Raw genomic sequence first — 15,206 nt, 5'->3', positions numbered from 1 at the left:
TGAGTCACGGAATGGGAGAAATTGCCTCCAGGGCAGTGGGTGGAGGTTCTCGCACCATATCTAATGGGAGAACAAGGTGGAAGGCCTATTATGACCTGGCCTGCGGGACACAAGAGTATGCCCAGTTGAAAATATCTTGGTGTACTTAGGAGTGACTGTCAGGGAGCAAGGGGCTCACCACTGGGCCTATTACAGTGACAAACCTCCCCATCCCCAAATGTTAGTCCTACACCTTGTTTGGAAGTGGTTGCAACCTGAGTCATCCCCAGTGCAGATGGTGGAGAGGGTCATCATCGACCAGTTCATACACTCCCTTGCGAGGCCTTTGCAGTCCTGGGTTTTCAGGAAGATCTCTGGAATGCTATTGACCTGTTGGAAAGGGGGGAAACAAGGGGTCTTAAAGGAGTTGTCTACTACTAGGACAACCCCTTCTTGATCAAAATATTTGGCGCCTATAAAATAATAAAGCCTATACTTTGGACAAATCGAACTTGAAGAGGAAGTCCGGGCTGCAGCTGTTCTCTGACTTCTTCTTCCTTCTCAATTCGACAGGCAGTGTCAGTGACGCCAGTGCTGATTGGGTATCGGTGTAACAACAACAGTATGGGAGTCTTGGGATACAGAGTGCCAACACCACGGGAACGGCGCAGGAGAGGAGTGTATATTTTATTATTTTGGGGGGAACAAGCGAAGGGTATGATAAGTTGTCCAAGTAGTGGACTACTTCTTTATCATCTCAATACTGGGATTCCCAAAATGGGGCTGACACCCAAAAGAAGGCAACTAAAGCCACATCTGGGCGTGTTCAAAAGCCCAGGATGCGTCTGAGTTGCCAAAGGCCCCATCTAATAAAGTGATTTGTTGGAGTTGTCACTCCTCAGGACACGTAGTCGCGTGTTTCCCCACAACCACCGAGTAAATGGACTGCAACGTAGGTCGGCACTGTTCATATTTTGCGAGGGGCCACAGGCATGTCCAGTGTCAATGAACTGGTCAGTGTAGAAGATAAAGGCATGTGCACTACTATTAATGGTGCCAAGGTAGGTTCCCACACCATGTGAAAGAACCTGGCGCTCAACTTAATGCTCGTGAGAATTTTTAATTGTAGTACCCAAAACGTTTCGGTCCTATGTCAGGACCTTCATCAGTTACTACAAAAGTGGATATAAAAAAGTAACGTTTACAAATACATAAAGGAAAAAAAACAGAAAAGAAAGTATATACAAAATGCAAAAATGTCAGAACCATAGCGGGAGATAATATATAAAGGTCATATTGGACAAAACGGAATAGACAATATAGTGTCCAGCCGAACGAGACCCAACAAGTATCAGGCGTGGGTAAATGAGAACAGTGAGAGGAACAAGACGGAACATAGATGGAACATACCGTACTAGTGGGATATTTTTGGTAGTGGTGACAATAATGTCAGAGGGCACACCGTGATCTGCGTCTATGATGACATAAAATAAAGTTGCTGATAGCGCCGGTGCGTATTAAGTGATGTGTGGAAGGTGTGTGGAAACATACCTGTTACTGCGCAGATAATAATTTGGCAATTAGAGTGGACTAGAGCTAAAGATAAGTGACAGTAAATTAGTATACCACCCTGGTATATATGCACAGGAAGTGTGGCAAGTAGCGGCCGGTGGGAAGAACAGCTACCGACGATGTGTATAGATGACCTCATATAGCTGGTGTGTGCTGGTGTCCAGACGCGGGATCTCCCGCTGGACTGGTGTGAGGTACAAAGTGAGCGGTGACAGGAGGCGGTGCCGGGGAAGTGTCGCCGGGCAATGGGAGAGCGCACTGTGAACCCGGAAGTGACATCGCCGGAAGTGGAATGGCCGTGCGTGCCACTCTATGAGAGGCCGATATGTACAGACGTAGGGGGAGGTTCCTGCAGGGCGGAGGTGCCTGAAGCATCCGGACCACTGCGGTGAAGTCTATAGAGAGGCGGCGGTCCAGTGATAGATCTATAAGACAGCGCGTGGCGGTGGAGCGATCCAGTGGAGCGAGCCTCAGTGGGAGGTGTTGTGACGAAAGGTGGTCACCTATGACATCAGTATAGTCGGCTCTATAAGAAAAGGAAAAAGTTGTTAGAATGGGAGCCAGAAGAGCAGATTAGTAATAGATAACATCGGCGGCAAATATATAGAGAAAGGAATATAATATATACACCATCAAATGTAGTTTTACGTTAATACTGGCGCATAGAAATCATAATTATAGCCGTGAACGGGATAGAGATTAATCCCCCAGTTCCATGTGTCGGGGTCGTCACGACAATGCCCCTCCTTCACCAGTCATTCCAAATCAGAATAAAAGCATTGGTACCGGATAAGAATGAGTCAGACAAAGGCTGGTTCAAACTCATTGCATGCTCGTGTGTCTACAAGGTGTAGCAACGTCACAGCAACTGACTTTATTTTCTAATACACAACATTATATGATCTATTGGGGGAAGGTGTGCAGAGGGCGGGGATAGGCAGGGTTTAAGCAATGTATCTAGTATTCAGTCTTTCTGGTTGGCTCTGACATCATCTGATGAATCTTCCTTTCTCCACGTCGCTTTAAGTATCATTTCAAGAGAAATGATACTTGTCCTTCTGGAATGTGTAACTTGCTTCTTCAGCAGAGTGAATCTGGGACAAAGGTGAATACTGGCAGCCATCTTAAATACAGTTACATTTGCATTAGTAAGCATGAAGGGAAAAACTTATTGTTTCACAGCATAAGAATATATAAAAGTACAAAAGAGTATAAAGAAAATATATTTTCACCTTGACAATCCCCCCTAAACACTAAGTTTTTCCCTAAAAAGAAACATCCTTCGAGACTGTCCATGTGATGGGGAAAGGGGAGGTGGATTTCTTCATCCAGACACCTCAGAAGCTCTCCCCTTGCGAGAGGCCTCCAGGCAGCTGAACCCTTCACTAGCTTCACATGGAGTTCTCCCGCTGTCCCTAAACTAAATCTCTTAGCATCATCTGAGAGTAGAGGGTTTTGTCTAACTTCTTGAGGGGGACGTACTTAGGGATCTCCCCTGGATCAGTGCCATCGTACTCTGGTGAGTCTACTTCTTGGTTGACAAGGTGCCAGTCGGAGTTGCTTCAGCAATAACCTTTTTATACAGGGGAATAACATAACAGAGGATTATCGATCCAACTACAAGAAGGGCAATCAGTACTAGACAAGCTTGTTGGAGGAATCCTTGGAGCCCACCTAACCAACCGGAAAAGAAAGATGTGTCTACTCCAACATTAGTTTTTAATTCTGCTGCTAACCCATTTATCTTTTTAAGGGCTATCATGGTCTTTCCATTTACCCCAGAGTTCTGAGGGATATAGGTACAACATTCCTCTCCCACCATCCCACAGACTCCTCCTTTCTCAGCTAAGATCATATCAAGGGCTAGTCGGTTTTGGAGGGTCATTCTAGTGTTAGGGCGCTATTCCTCAACTATACCTTGGAAAGCATCACAGATAAAATTGACAAACCTTTGTTCACTGTAATATATGTAATTGATCCAATCAACATTTTTATTAATCTGCACTTGTGGATTAAAGAAGCAAAGCCAGCATAGATCTGGTTCTGGGCTTTAAATTGGTCAGGCACCCCCCTTGGCACTCCAATGCCTTCGACATATACCAATGGATCTTCATAACTCATGTGGAGCTGATCGAGACTTCTCCTTTTTCTGGTATATTCATCAGGTGTCTCCGGATCCCAAGGTAAAATCTTGAACTGCATGGCTAGTTTAACAAGGGTGCATTGACCTATCCAGGCATTAGGCAACCTAGGACGGAGCTTACCATCTCCACATAACCAATAAATGTCGTACATATACTGTGTATGATTAACTAGCAAGTCAGTATCTAGGGAACTGTTCTCTTTGCAGAAACCTGTCTCGAAGAGCCCTACTGGTGTACCTGTAGTGTCGTGGGAATTATAACAGGTATAATTATCAGCTAATACGGTTATTCCCCCTGGGACCTTTAGTTTAGGTGCTTCATGAATTAGTGGACATAATCTGAGCAATCAGTGGACTTTAGACCCTTCAACAGATTCATAACACAGGCAGTGGTATTGTCATCAGGAAAAAACAATGCATGTGTGTATAGATGTGTATTCGCTGCAGCACAAGCAATACATCCTACAGAGATATTCTGGACTCGTACATTGTATCTTACCCATTCTAACCATAAATTTGTCCTTGTGGCTGTTTGTGTTTCTATAGAGAAAACTTCTTGCCAACTGAGACATGGAATGGGGATTACTTTGTTAACTATATTTTGCAAACGTTCACCTGGGCCTGTCTTAACTGTACTGGTAACGGGGGCCTTGGTTGGTCTGAAGCTAATATCCTGGAGCTGTATATGGCCTAAATTTCCATAGTATCCACTATTAAACACATTATGAAAATATCTTCCCAGCACAATTGTTATCTCTGGTAACACATACTGTATATAATACTGGATAATTCCCTCTACCACCCGCTGAGTCTCGGGGCACTTGACTACATCGCAGAAATCAAATCACCAGATATTTACCGGGGCCGTTAGGTTTACCCAGAGAATAGTGGCACCGGAATTCTTATTTACAATAGGGGCCGGGGAGGTAGGGTTGAGGATGACCCCCAGCCTCAGGACCAAAAACAACAACAACATTTTCCTTCGATCATCACTGTGACTAAGCGCTGGTTCGGTCTCTTTTGCAGTGTGAAGCGTAGATCCAGGTGCTCTTTCCTTCAAGTTTTACTGACATAGCTTTTCACGACCATAAAACCACCAGGCTTCAAGTTATGACAAATATCGGTTTCTGCTGAATCTGGAAGGGAAGAAGAAACTAAAACATGGGTGTTAGCAACATTTTTACTAAGTTGAATAACATATTGAACAGCACGGTAAGTTTCTTCTGACAACTACTGAGACTGAAAATTTGCAACTGAGAACCTAGCACCAAACAATATCTCATATGGGGACAGGCCATGTTTTGCAATAGGGGTAGTACGAATATATAAGAGCCCTGGCCATGGAGCCGTAGTCTCCTGCATCATTTTGGTCAATTGTTCCTTCAGTGTGCCGTTCAGCCTCTTATCTTTCCCACTAGATTGTGGATGGTACGGAGTATGGAGGGCTACAGTGGATCCAAGCATTGTCAGAACCTCCTGATACACATGAGAAGAAAAGGCCGGGCCTTGGTCACTTTCAGCAGCTTCTGGAACACCATATCTGCATATAACTTCTATCACCAGTTTCTTTGCTGTGGTCTTTGCAGTCACATTGGTAACGGGGAATACTTCTGGCCAACTGGAGAACATATCGACAACCACCAGACAATATTCATACCTTCCAGACTTAGGCAACGTGATGTAGTCCACCTGGAGCCTTTGGAAAGGATAGTCAGGCTTTAGCAAGATACTTCGGGGGTACATGTTGAAATTGACCGGGATTGCAGGTCTGACAGATACCTCGATGTGTGGGCCCATGCGCCCACGTGGCAATAGCAGGGTACATCCGCTTAGGGAGACACACAAGTTGGTCCTTTTTTCCAGCGACCATTGTCCATACGTGCTCCATCAGCTTTCCACTGCTTCACTTCTTCCTTTGGAGACATCCTCTGCATCGTCATTAAGCGGTCTTGCGGAGTCCGGCAGAAAACCTCAGTCTGTCGTAGATCATCAGGTTCCTGTAGAGTCAGTGTTTTTTGTAACTGTTTACGCTGAGAGCGTGTGGTCACCATAGCTGGTATGGTCAGTTCAACGGGCAGAAGAGCAGCGGCTTTTGCTTGCATATCCGCAAAGGTGTTACCAACAGTCTGTGGACTGTTCCATAGTACCGTGCTCCTTAACTTTGATAGTGGTCACCTGAGTAGGTAATTCGATTGAGTCCATGAGGGCTTTAACAGCTTCAGCATTCTTCACTGGAGTCCCAGCGGTAGTAACAAATCCTCGATTGGCTCATAGGGCTCTGAAATCATGAGCAATACCAAATGCATACTGTGAGTCCGTGTATATATTAGCCCGCCTGTCTTTGGCTAGAACACATGCAGTAGACAGAGCCTGAAATTCTGCTTCTTGTCCTGACAGGGAGGGAGGGAGGGAGTGCAGCTCCGTGCACTACAGTGTCTTCTGTAGTAACAGTGTATCCGGTGTGGAATCTACCAAAATCATTAGCATATCTTGAACAGTCTTTCAGGGCCTTGTAGAGAGGTAGCATTATGCGGGATGTGTCCGGTATTCACTGACAACAATAAGTACATAGTCCAAGGAAATGCTGGAGCTCAGTCACATCTTTTGTAGCTGACGGCTATTTTTTTTCTTTCTTCTGTGAGGTGTCTGGCACCCTGAAGGAGACAGTGACCCAAAAATATCACTTGACCAAGGCAGAACCGAAGTTTCGAGACCGAAACCCAACAGTTCAGATCTGCCAGATACTTGCGAAAACTAACAGTGGCAACAATGGCTTCCTGCTCTGTCTGTGCACACAACAAAAAAATTACCCACATACTGAAGCAGCGTGACATAAGGATATTCTAACTGCCAGGGTTAAAGACACTATCCCCCCTATTTTTTTTTTTTTTTTTCAAACTGATCGGGAAAGGGCGTGTAAGATACAGGTTATATAACATAAGGACCATCTGACCATCATCTTGGCTCACCAACTCTCTAGGTGTGCTCAGGTGCACTTATACGTCCATCATATTGTCTTTGTCTGTATAATGGGAAAGGTTTGTTCTCAGGGTCAGCCAATTATTTTAGCGTAGCTAGCTAGTCAGAGGGCTTCCAGGGATAATACTCCTGTATCTGTCTTACACTACCTGATGTGGTTGGTTCTCTGGTGGTGGGGGTGACTAGATGACCGGTTGGGGGTGACATGACATGCTAGTCTACAGCTCCTTCCCAAAAGGATTACTGTCAGCTTACTCCCAAAAGTTAATGTCCCCACTAACCACAATCCTGTGTCAGCTTCTTATATCACTACATGTGATCTTGTCTGGACAGGATTCAGCGTAATTCACTTAGGTTGGGTTGCAGCACAGATTATACAAGTATTTCTCCAGTCTGGGTTTGTCTGACCGCAATGTTTACAAGTCCATCTGTCTTGTCTTGGTCTGAGAATTAACATGGCCAGGGAGATTTCCAGACACAGGGTTAAAATGGATATTGGAGTATGAGACTGGATTTGTGTAAGGGAGGGGGGCCGGAGCTGGAGTCTAGTGGGCCACTGATAAGGAATGGAGCTGCGAGCTGTGTCCTTGCAGCTGTGGGGGGGGGGGGCTGAGAGCGGTGGGGGCTAGAGAGCGCAGCTGCTGATACAGAATGGGTTAAGTTCTTCTGGAAACTTTGTACTACTTTTAATGCATCGTCCGGAGTGGAATTCTCGATGTCAGGTCTGACATTATTGCCTCTTTCAATTCAGATTTAAAACTCTGACATCAAAGCTACCACAAAAATGTGTGAATGGGCTTTATTATAGAGTGGAAACCCCAGATCTTTAAACACTACCATAAGACGCCCATAGAACTTCTCGGCAGTCTAGGATATATTGGTGCCTTGGGTTAAGGGGCATAGGGCTTACAGTCGGGAGAAGAGACTTAATTTCCTGGGGAGGGACCATATTACCTAACAGGGAGCCCCCCTGTACCAAATTTCTTATTGTTTGCTTTCCCAACACATTAATCTCAGTCACTTTCTCAGTTCCTTCTTGCACCACAAAACATCCAGTTTTTTTGTCATAGCAATAGACAACTTTCCTTTTTTTTTTTTTTTTTTCTTCAACGTAACAAAACAGATCCGAATTCACTTTCTCTGTTAATCCTTAATTTGCTATATATATCAACCATTAAACTTGAAACAGGTGAATCTTTGACCAATTTTTTTCAATTACACTGATAACCAAACAATCTCCTAAAACAAAACACATTTCACTCTAAACTTACAATAATTCTTACTACACAAGGAGAGGACGCAGCGACTCACCCCCTCCATACCAGAAACACGGAACAGATAAGAACATCACAGCATTCCTCAACACAAAGAAGAAAGGCACAGCACAGCTGTTTGACCCCTCCCATCGGGTGTCTCGGAAAACCACACAGAGTAACGAAATACAGCAGTTCTCAGACTTAATTCATTTCTACAAAACCTTCACACAACTCATATGCCAGAACACCCTAGAAAAACTAATGATTGAGGTATTTTATAACCAAACACGGGCTCTGCATCCTTTCATCTTTCCTCTCCATCAACCTTTTTCCATTCCTCGTTCTTTAAACCTCACGCAACTCGCAGATGCGCTTGTTCTAACAATCCTTTCTCTTTCAACATGCCCTTTTTGTTCTCCATGAGATGGTGCCATGTAGACGGCTGCAATCTCCCTGACGAGGGCAATCCTACATGCTTGTACAACCTCTCAACATTCTTGACTGCCTTCTTGCCCTCCCGTGACTCTACTATTGTCTTGACTTCCACCGCATCCTCACTTAACTCGTGGGGCACGAACTTCTTCTGCTATAAGAGACGCAACATGACTCACAGAATACTACGCCCTTCTGCAGTAGGCCGCTGACAGCGATAACAACACTGTATTCCCAACAAAAAAACAACACGGAGCCTCGCGTTCGACGTGTTGTGAATAAAGAGCCTCGCGCTCGATATCCTGTCCCTAACCCCTGAACACCAGTGATTAACAGTCTACCCTGTCACGATATTCTAATCATTGGGAGGCGGTCTCCTAGTGAGAGCTCTCCCCAGAAATGTAGGTGGTCCCCTCTCGGGACGTCTTAATTACCTATCTGGACAATATCACAGAGGCTGCGTCTCCTATCCCTTCTCTCAGCCGCCCCCAATCCACAAACTTCTCAATCTTTCACTCTATCACTACTAGGCAACAGTCACTGGTAGGGTGGTTGAATGGAGTACAATGACCGGTGGAGGAGGTGTGGTGTACACGAGGACGCGCAGAGTGCGACGTCTCTCAGTTGCTGGTTCGAAGCGTGGCACGGGATCGCGCTCGGTCTCACCACTCGACCGGTCACTCCCCAGACCCAAGGAGACCACAGACTAACCAATAACGGCTAAAACACTATCAAGTGTGACACATACATAGTATGTGATCTCCACTTACCGTGTTTGGAGGGTGATCAGTCCTCGAGGTCAGCCACTACGGGCAGGGCCGGCTCCAGGTTTTCGAGGGCCCCGGGCGAAAGAGTCTCAGTGGGCCCCCCCTTTAACACATACCCCGATTTATGATGCACAGATACGGCAGAGAAATGTATAGTACAATGCCAGATTTCACTTCTTACATGAGTGACAGCTATTGTAAATTCTGCAGTGTATATATACAGGAGGAAAGGTGCTGTGCAGTGTATATATACAGGAGAGGTGCTGTGCAGTGTATATATACAGGAGGAAAGGTGCTGTGCAGTGTATATATACAGGAGAGGTGCTTTTCTGTTTTGAGTTTTTCTATGAAACAAAGACTTTTCTACATAAACAACGTTGTTTGGTTTTGCGGCCCCAAGAGATCTGTGCTACAAAGTAACAGGCGGCTCGGGCATTAATGAGGGACCTGATGCTGAATCCTTTCCACAAACCCTAATGACCCAATTAGTGCCCCGTCATTAGAAGCTCATTAAATGCCTCCCTGTCCCAAGCAGTCATGTACAGTATGGGGGGATCCTGCAGCCCACCCCCTGACTGCTCCATACCATACACTGCCCTCTGTCACGCTCACTATTACCCTGTGCATTTCTCCGTCATCGTTACCCCATGTTACACTTGTCACCCCCCACTACAGAGTAGCAGGGCAGCCAATGTCACCCCCTCCCGGACCCTAATGGCAGCAGGAAATGTCTGCTCCTCTATTGGGTTGGAACCTGATTTAATCAAGGAATAATGTGGATTTGTTGCCGGTGGCCACAGGGGAAGGGTTAAGTGATGCCATGTCCTTGGTGGGAGCAGTGGCAGCTGCTGGGACCTGGACAGAGACAACCAATGTTGCTGTGACTGCACAGTGTGACGTGGAGGAGAGAAGCTGAGACTCCGGAGCAGAAATCACCCACATACCAGCACTGGGCAGAGTCCCTCCAGTCACCAGCCTGGGGCCACGGGGCCCCAATGTACAGCCCACAGCTCAGTTTTATCCATGGCAGCAGCTCCCCTTCCTCCTGGCATCTGGTTAACCCCATTTATGTGGGTCGGATGGTTATCTTTAAGGTTCAGCAATAATCTTCATACAGATGGGAAGGGGTTAAGCTTCTTCCTACCCCACTGGTGCTGGTTGGTGAGGAATGCATGTATTCTGGGAGAGCTGGGTGGCTACAGTCTGCACCCCACCAGCTGCTCCTCCAGACATCACCCACATTTTTAGGCAGCGGAGACAGACAGCAGCAGACTGAGCCACAACTTCAACCACTGCTGGATACCATAGCACTCACTCAGGCACTGGTAACACGGAGCTCCTCGGAATCTGCCCGATAAGTTCAGCTCAGCACTGTCTGCAGCCACCCAGGGGGGAGAGCAGAGAATGTGCTCTCTCCGCCCACAAACAGTCACACTGGCTGCCTTCTCTTAACCCCTATGTGTGCCTGCCTGGCTGCACTGACTGAGTGAGAAGATGCTTGTGTCAGAGCCAGGGTGGATAAAAATCTTGATTTTTTTAAAAAAATCAAAAAAATCAGATTTTTTTGATTTAAATCAGATTTTTTTGATTTAAATCATTTGATTTAAATCAGATTTTTTAATCAAGTTGTACACAAGCAAAACTTTGTCTTTTTGCAAATCTAATTGTTTTACACAAATAAAAATATTAAAACAGTTGATTATGAAACCTAATAATTTTTATTTGCACTATTAAACACTCAGAATTGAACTACAGAGAGTAAGGGTACCGTCACACAGTGCAATTTTCATCGCTACGACGGTACGATCCGTGACGCTCCAGCGTCGTAACAATATCGCTCCAGCGTCGTAGACTGCTGTCACACTTTGCAATCTACGACGCTGGACCGATAATTTCATGACGTATGTGCGATGTAGAAGCCGTTGGTTACTATGCGCACATCGTATACGATATATGTTACACCATGCAATCATGCCGCCACAGCGGGACACTAGACGACGAAAGAAAGTTTCAAACGATCTGCTACGACGTACGATTCTCAGCGGGGTCCCTGATCGCAGGAGCGTGTCAGACACAGCGATATCGCTCGAACGTCACAGATATATCGCTCGAACGTCACGAATCGTGCCGTCGTAGCGATCAAAATTTCACTGTGTGACGGTACCCTAAGTACTTTTTAACAATAGCCTATCTCTAACGTTTGAAGTAAGCAAACATCTTCAGTGAATACATCAGTCCTTTAAGCCTACTGTTTATTTAGGACTTTTAATAGGAAAACCAGTTGTCCTGCTTTAGCAGTTCCTAAGCGGTTTCGGACTGTTGTGTGCACAAAACCAAATGAAGAAAACAATCTCTCTACTCCTGCGGATGAAGCCGATGCAGTCAGTAGCTGAGTAGCTAGATTTATTATCTTTGCTGGAAGAACAAGTGATTGCGACTTCCACCAGTCCAGTGGTTTTAGTTCATTAACGACGTTATCTGCAAACATGTATTTTTGAAATGGTGCAGATTCACACTTCAATTTCAGCACAGTTGCCACAATGTCATGGTTAGTATTGGCGAGCCACTCCATTGCAGAGTTGATTTCCGCCTCAGATAATTTTTTCCCTCTGTAGATGGGATGCAAGATATTGGCTAAATAGTGTTCTTCTTTTAATGCTTGGTCCTTGCGGTGCTGTATTGCAACCTTTACATTGTTTGAGAGGTTCAAGCGATCTAGAGAACCTTCTAAATCTTTCCAAACTTCTGTGGCATCAGCTATGGTTGCAGTATCTTTCTGCATTTTATCCAACGTAATCGATATTGGCTTTAACCTTTCCAAAAGGTCCTCGGCATTTCTCTTCACACCAAGATTTAATACTTTGCTTCGTATATTAGCATCAATTTTATCCCGATGTGTTTCGCAAATGGACAGTAATTTTGACCAGTTGTTAATAAACATTTCCAAGCAGTCAGCCAAGGTATTCCATCTAACATCTTGTGGTAGAACCAACTTCAGTCCTCCCATTTCCTTGTAGGTTGCATGTGCAAAATGATTATTGCGGAAATATTTAACAATTTCTACAACATGTTCCTTGACACCCGAAATATGCAGGTCTTTTGCCAAAAGATGCAACAAATGGGCAGAACAACCATATGTAATGACATTTGTGTCATCCTCATGTGCCAGTTCCGCTCGCATTTTTGCCACATTGCTTGCGTTATCAGTAACTAAGCTCCTTACTTTACATCCAAACTGTTCTTGGCATTGGTGAATTGAGTTCTTAGCAATTTCAAGTAAATATTCAGCAGTATGTGAATTTCCAGATGTGTCGATTGTGTCTGTAAGGTAAGTTTCACCATCTTCTGTTGTGACACAAGTGCAAATTATGGGGTCGTTGTGGATGTTGCTCCAACCATCCAAGCTCATGTTAACAACCTTGTCTTTCAAATATTTTGTACAAGCCGCTCTTTCTATGTCGTATACAGCCTGAAGATGTTTTCCTGAGATATCAAATCTACTTGGTGGTTTGTAGCCTGGTCTAATTCCTTCGATCATTTGTACAAACAATGGGTGCTCAACTAGTCGGAAAGAATAATTGGTTGCAAATATGAATTTAGCAATTAATTCATCAAAATGTTCTTTCTGGCTCGTCGTAGTCTTTAAGATGAATTTTTCTACACTTTGCACGCAAAGTTTTTTTTTGGGCTGCTTTGTTGAAGTTGTACCCAGATATTGATTGTCACGTGCAGCACAAGCCATATTTGACCCTGAAAGCACAGAAATTAAAAATATAAATCGACTGCGTATTTGAAGAAATATAACGAAAATATTTTGAAACAAACTTTTTGAACAATGTAATGGTCCTCGTCCTATAAGGGCTGTCTCAAAAGTTATGCTACTCAAGTTTTCCGGTGAAGTTGCTGTAATACTGGTAACTAATATCAGAGCAACTGAAAAAAATTATGTCACAAAAGTTTTAAAAATGTTTTTTTTAAAAAATGGTCAATTTGGCAGACTTCAAAAGTGAATTGCAGCCTACAATAAAAAAAAAATAAGCGTATACACACTTTATTTTTACTTAAAGGACATGTGCACCTTTATTTTTTAAGGTGCAGTGTGCACATGTCCTCCCCCCGCAGCTCTCTTACCTCCGATGTCAGCGCTGCGGGGATCCATGGCTTCGTTCTGCCCGTCCGCGAGCGCGCCTCCATTCATTTCAATGGAGCGTGCGGCCCGCTGACGTCACGCCGCTGGATCACTGCGAGTAGGCCGCAACCGGAGGACGGGAGGCGGACGGTCAAAACGAAGCCACGGATCTCAGCGCTGCGGGGATCGGAGGTAAGAGCGCTGCGGGGGGGGGGGGGGAGGACATGTGCACCTTAAAAAAATAAAGGTGCACATGTCCTTTAGCGTTAATTTTCTGTGAAATATTGCCTTAACATAAATTTAAATTCTATACTCCAGAACTACTAGTGCTAGAAATTTCTCTTTTCATAGACTTTAACCATCCCAGTAAAATGTCTGTTAAAAAAATAGGTTGTAATTGCCAGACTTACTAGTACTAGGCTCCTGGTGCATAAGAAGCTGTGGGGGTTCATTGACATTAGTTGTATCACTATCAACATCTTCATTTCCCTTCTGGTTGCAGTTTTCATAATGTGATTTCAAACGGCAAACAAGTCCTTGGATATCCTTTTGACAGTATTTGCACTTTGCTCTTGCACCTTTCTTTCCAAGATCTGCTGCTGGCATCTCAACAAAATGAACCCAAATAGGGTCTCTCTTACGACCTGCCATGGCTCACACAGATCACTTATGAAGTTTGATTGTTACTACAGCCAAGTACTGCTGACTATCCAACAAGTTTGGGCATGTCAACTGAATGGAAAAAGAAACTAAACCAAAAGTGAAACCAAGCTAGAAGTGTGGAATTAAAGGGGCAGTATGAACAAAATGTGGAGGCTATTAATAGTTTATACAATTAAGACATGCTGCTTTTAAACACCTACCTATTGCCATATAGTAAAACAAAAAAGATTTTTACTTACTTTGGGGTCCCCCCCTCACCCTGGCGTTAGATCGTTGCCCCTAGTTTCATCCGTGTAACTATGGGCGCACATGCGCACTGCTCTCACTTCTCATTTTAATCGTGATTTATATTAAAAAAAACCTTTTGATTTAAATCAGTGATTTAAATCATGATTAAAATCATGATTTAAATCGATCCGATTTAAATAGAAAAAAATCTTTTGATTTAAATCGTGATTTAAATCATGATTTAAATCGGCGTGATTTAAATCAATCCACCCAGAGCTGGCACATAGGGGTTAAGAGAACGCAGCCAGCAGTGACATTGTGGGCGGAGAGAGCATGTTATCTCCTGCTCTGCTCTCCCAGCTGTAAGTGGGCCCCCCTCTCTCCCCAGGGCCCCGGCATTTACCCGGAGTGCCGGGTGCTGACGCCGGCCCTGACTACGGGTGTCGTCCACGGACATACAGGCATGGGTCCAGGGGGTCTCGGATCGCCGGCCACGCCCCATGTTGGTTGCGCCAAATTGTCGGGGTCGTCACGACAATGCCCTTCCTTCACCAGTCATTCCAAATCAGAATAAAAGCATTGGTACCGGATAAGAATGAGTCAGACAAAGGCTGGTTCAAACTCATTGCATGCTCGTGTGTCTACAAGGTGTAGCAACGTCACAGCAACTGACTTTATTTTCTAATACACAACATTATATGATCTATTGGGGGAAGGTGTGCAGAGGGCAGGGTTAGGTGGGGTTTAAGCAATGTATCTAGTATTCAGTCTTTCTGGTTGGCTCTGACATCATCTGATGAATCTTCCTTTCTCCACGTTGCTTTAAGTATCATTTCAAGAGAAATGATACTTGTCCTTCTGGAATGTGTAACTTGCTTCTTCAGCAGAGTGAATCTGGGACAAAGGTGAATACTGGCAGCCATCTTAAATACAGTTAAATTTGCATTAGCAAGCATAAAGGGGAAAACTTATTGTTTCACAGCATAAGAATATATAAAAGTACAAAAGAGTATAAAGAAAATATATTTTCACCTTGACACATGTAGGAGACCAACACG

This window comes from Ranitomeya imitator, chromosome 1 (assembly GCF_032444005.1).
Source record: "Ranitomeya imitator isolate aRanImi1 chromosome 1, aRanImi1.pri, whole genome shotgun sequence".
NCBI classification, from domain to species: domain Eukaryota; kingdom Metazoa; phylum Chordata; class Amphibia; order Anura; family Dendrobatidae; genus Ranitomeya; species Ranitomeya imitator.
This window is presented reverse-complemented; position numbering follows the sequence as displayed.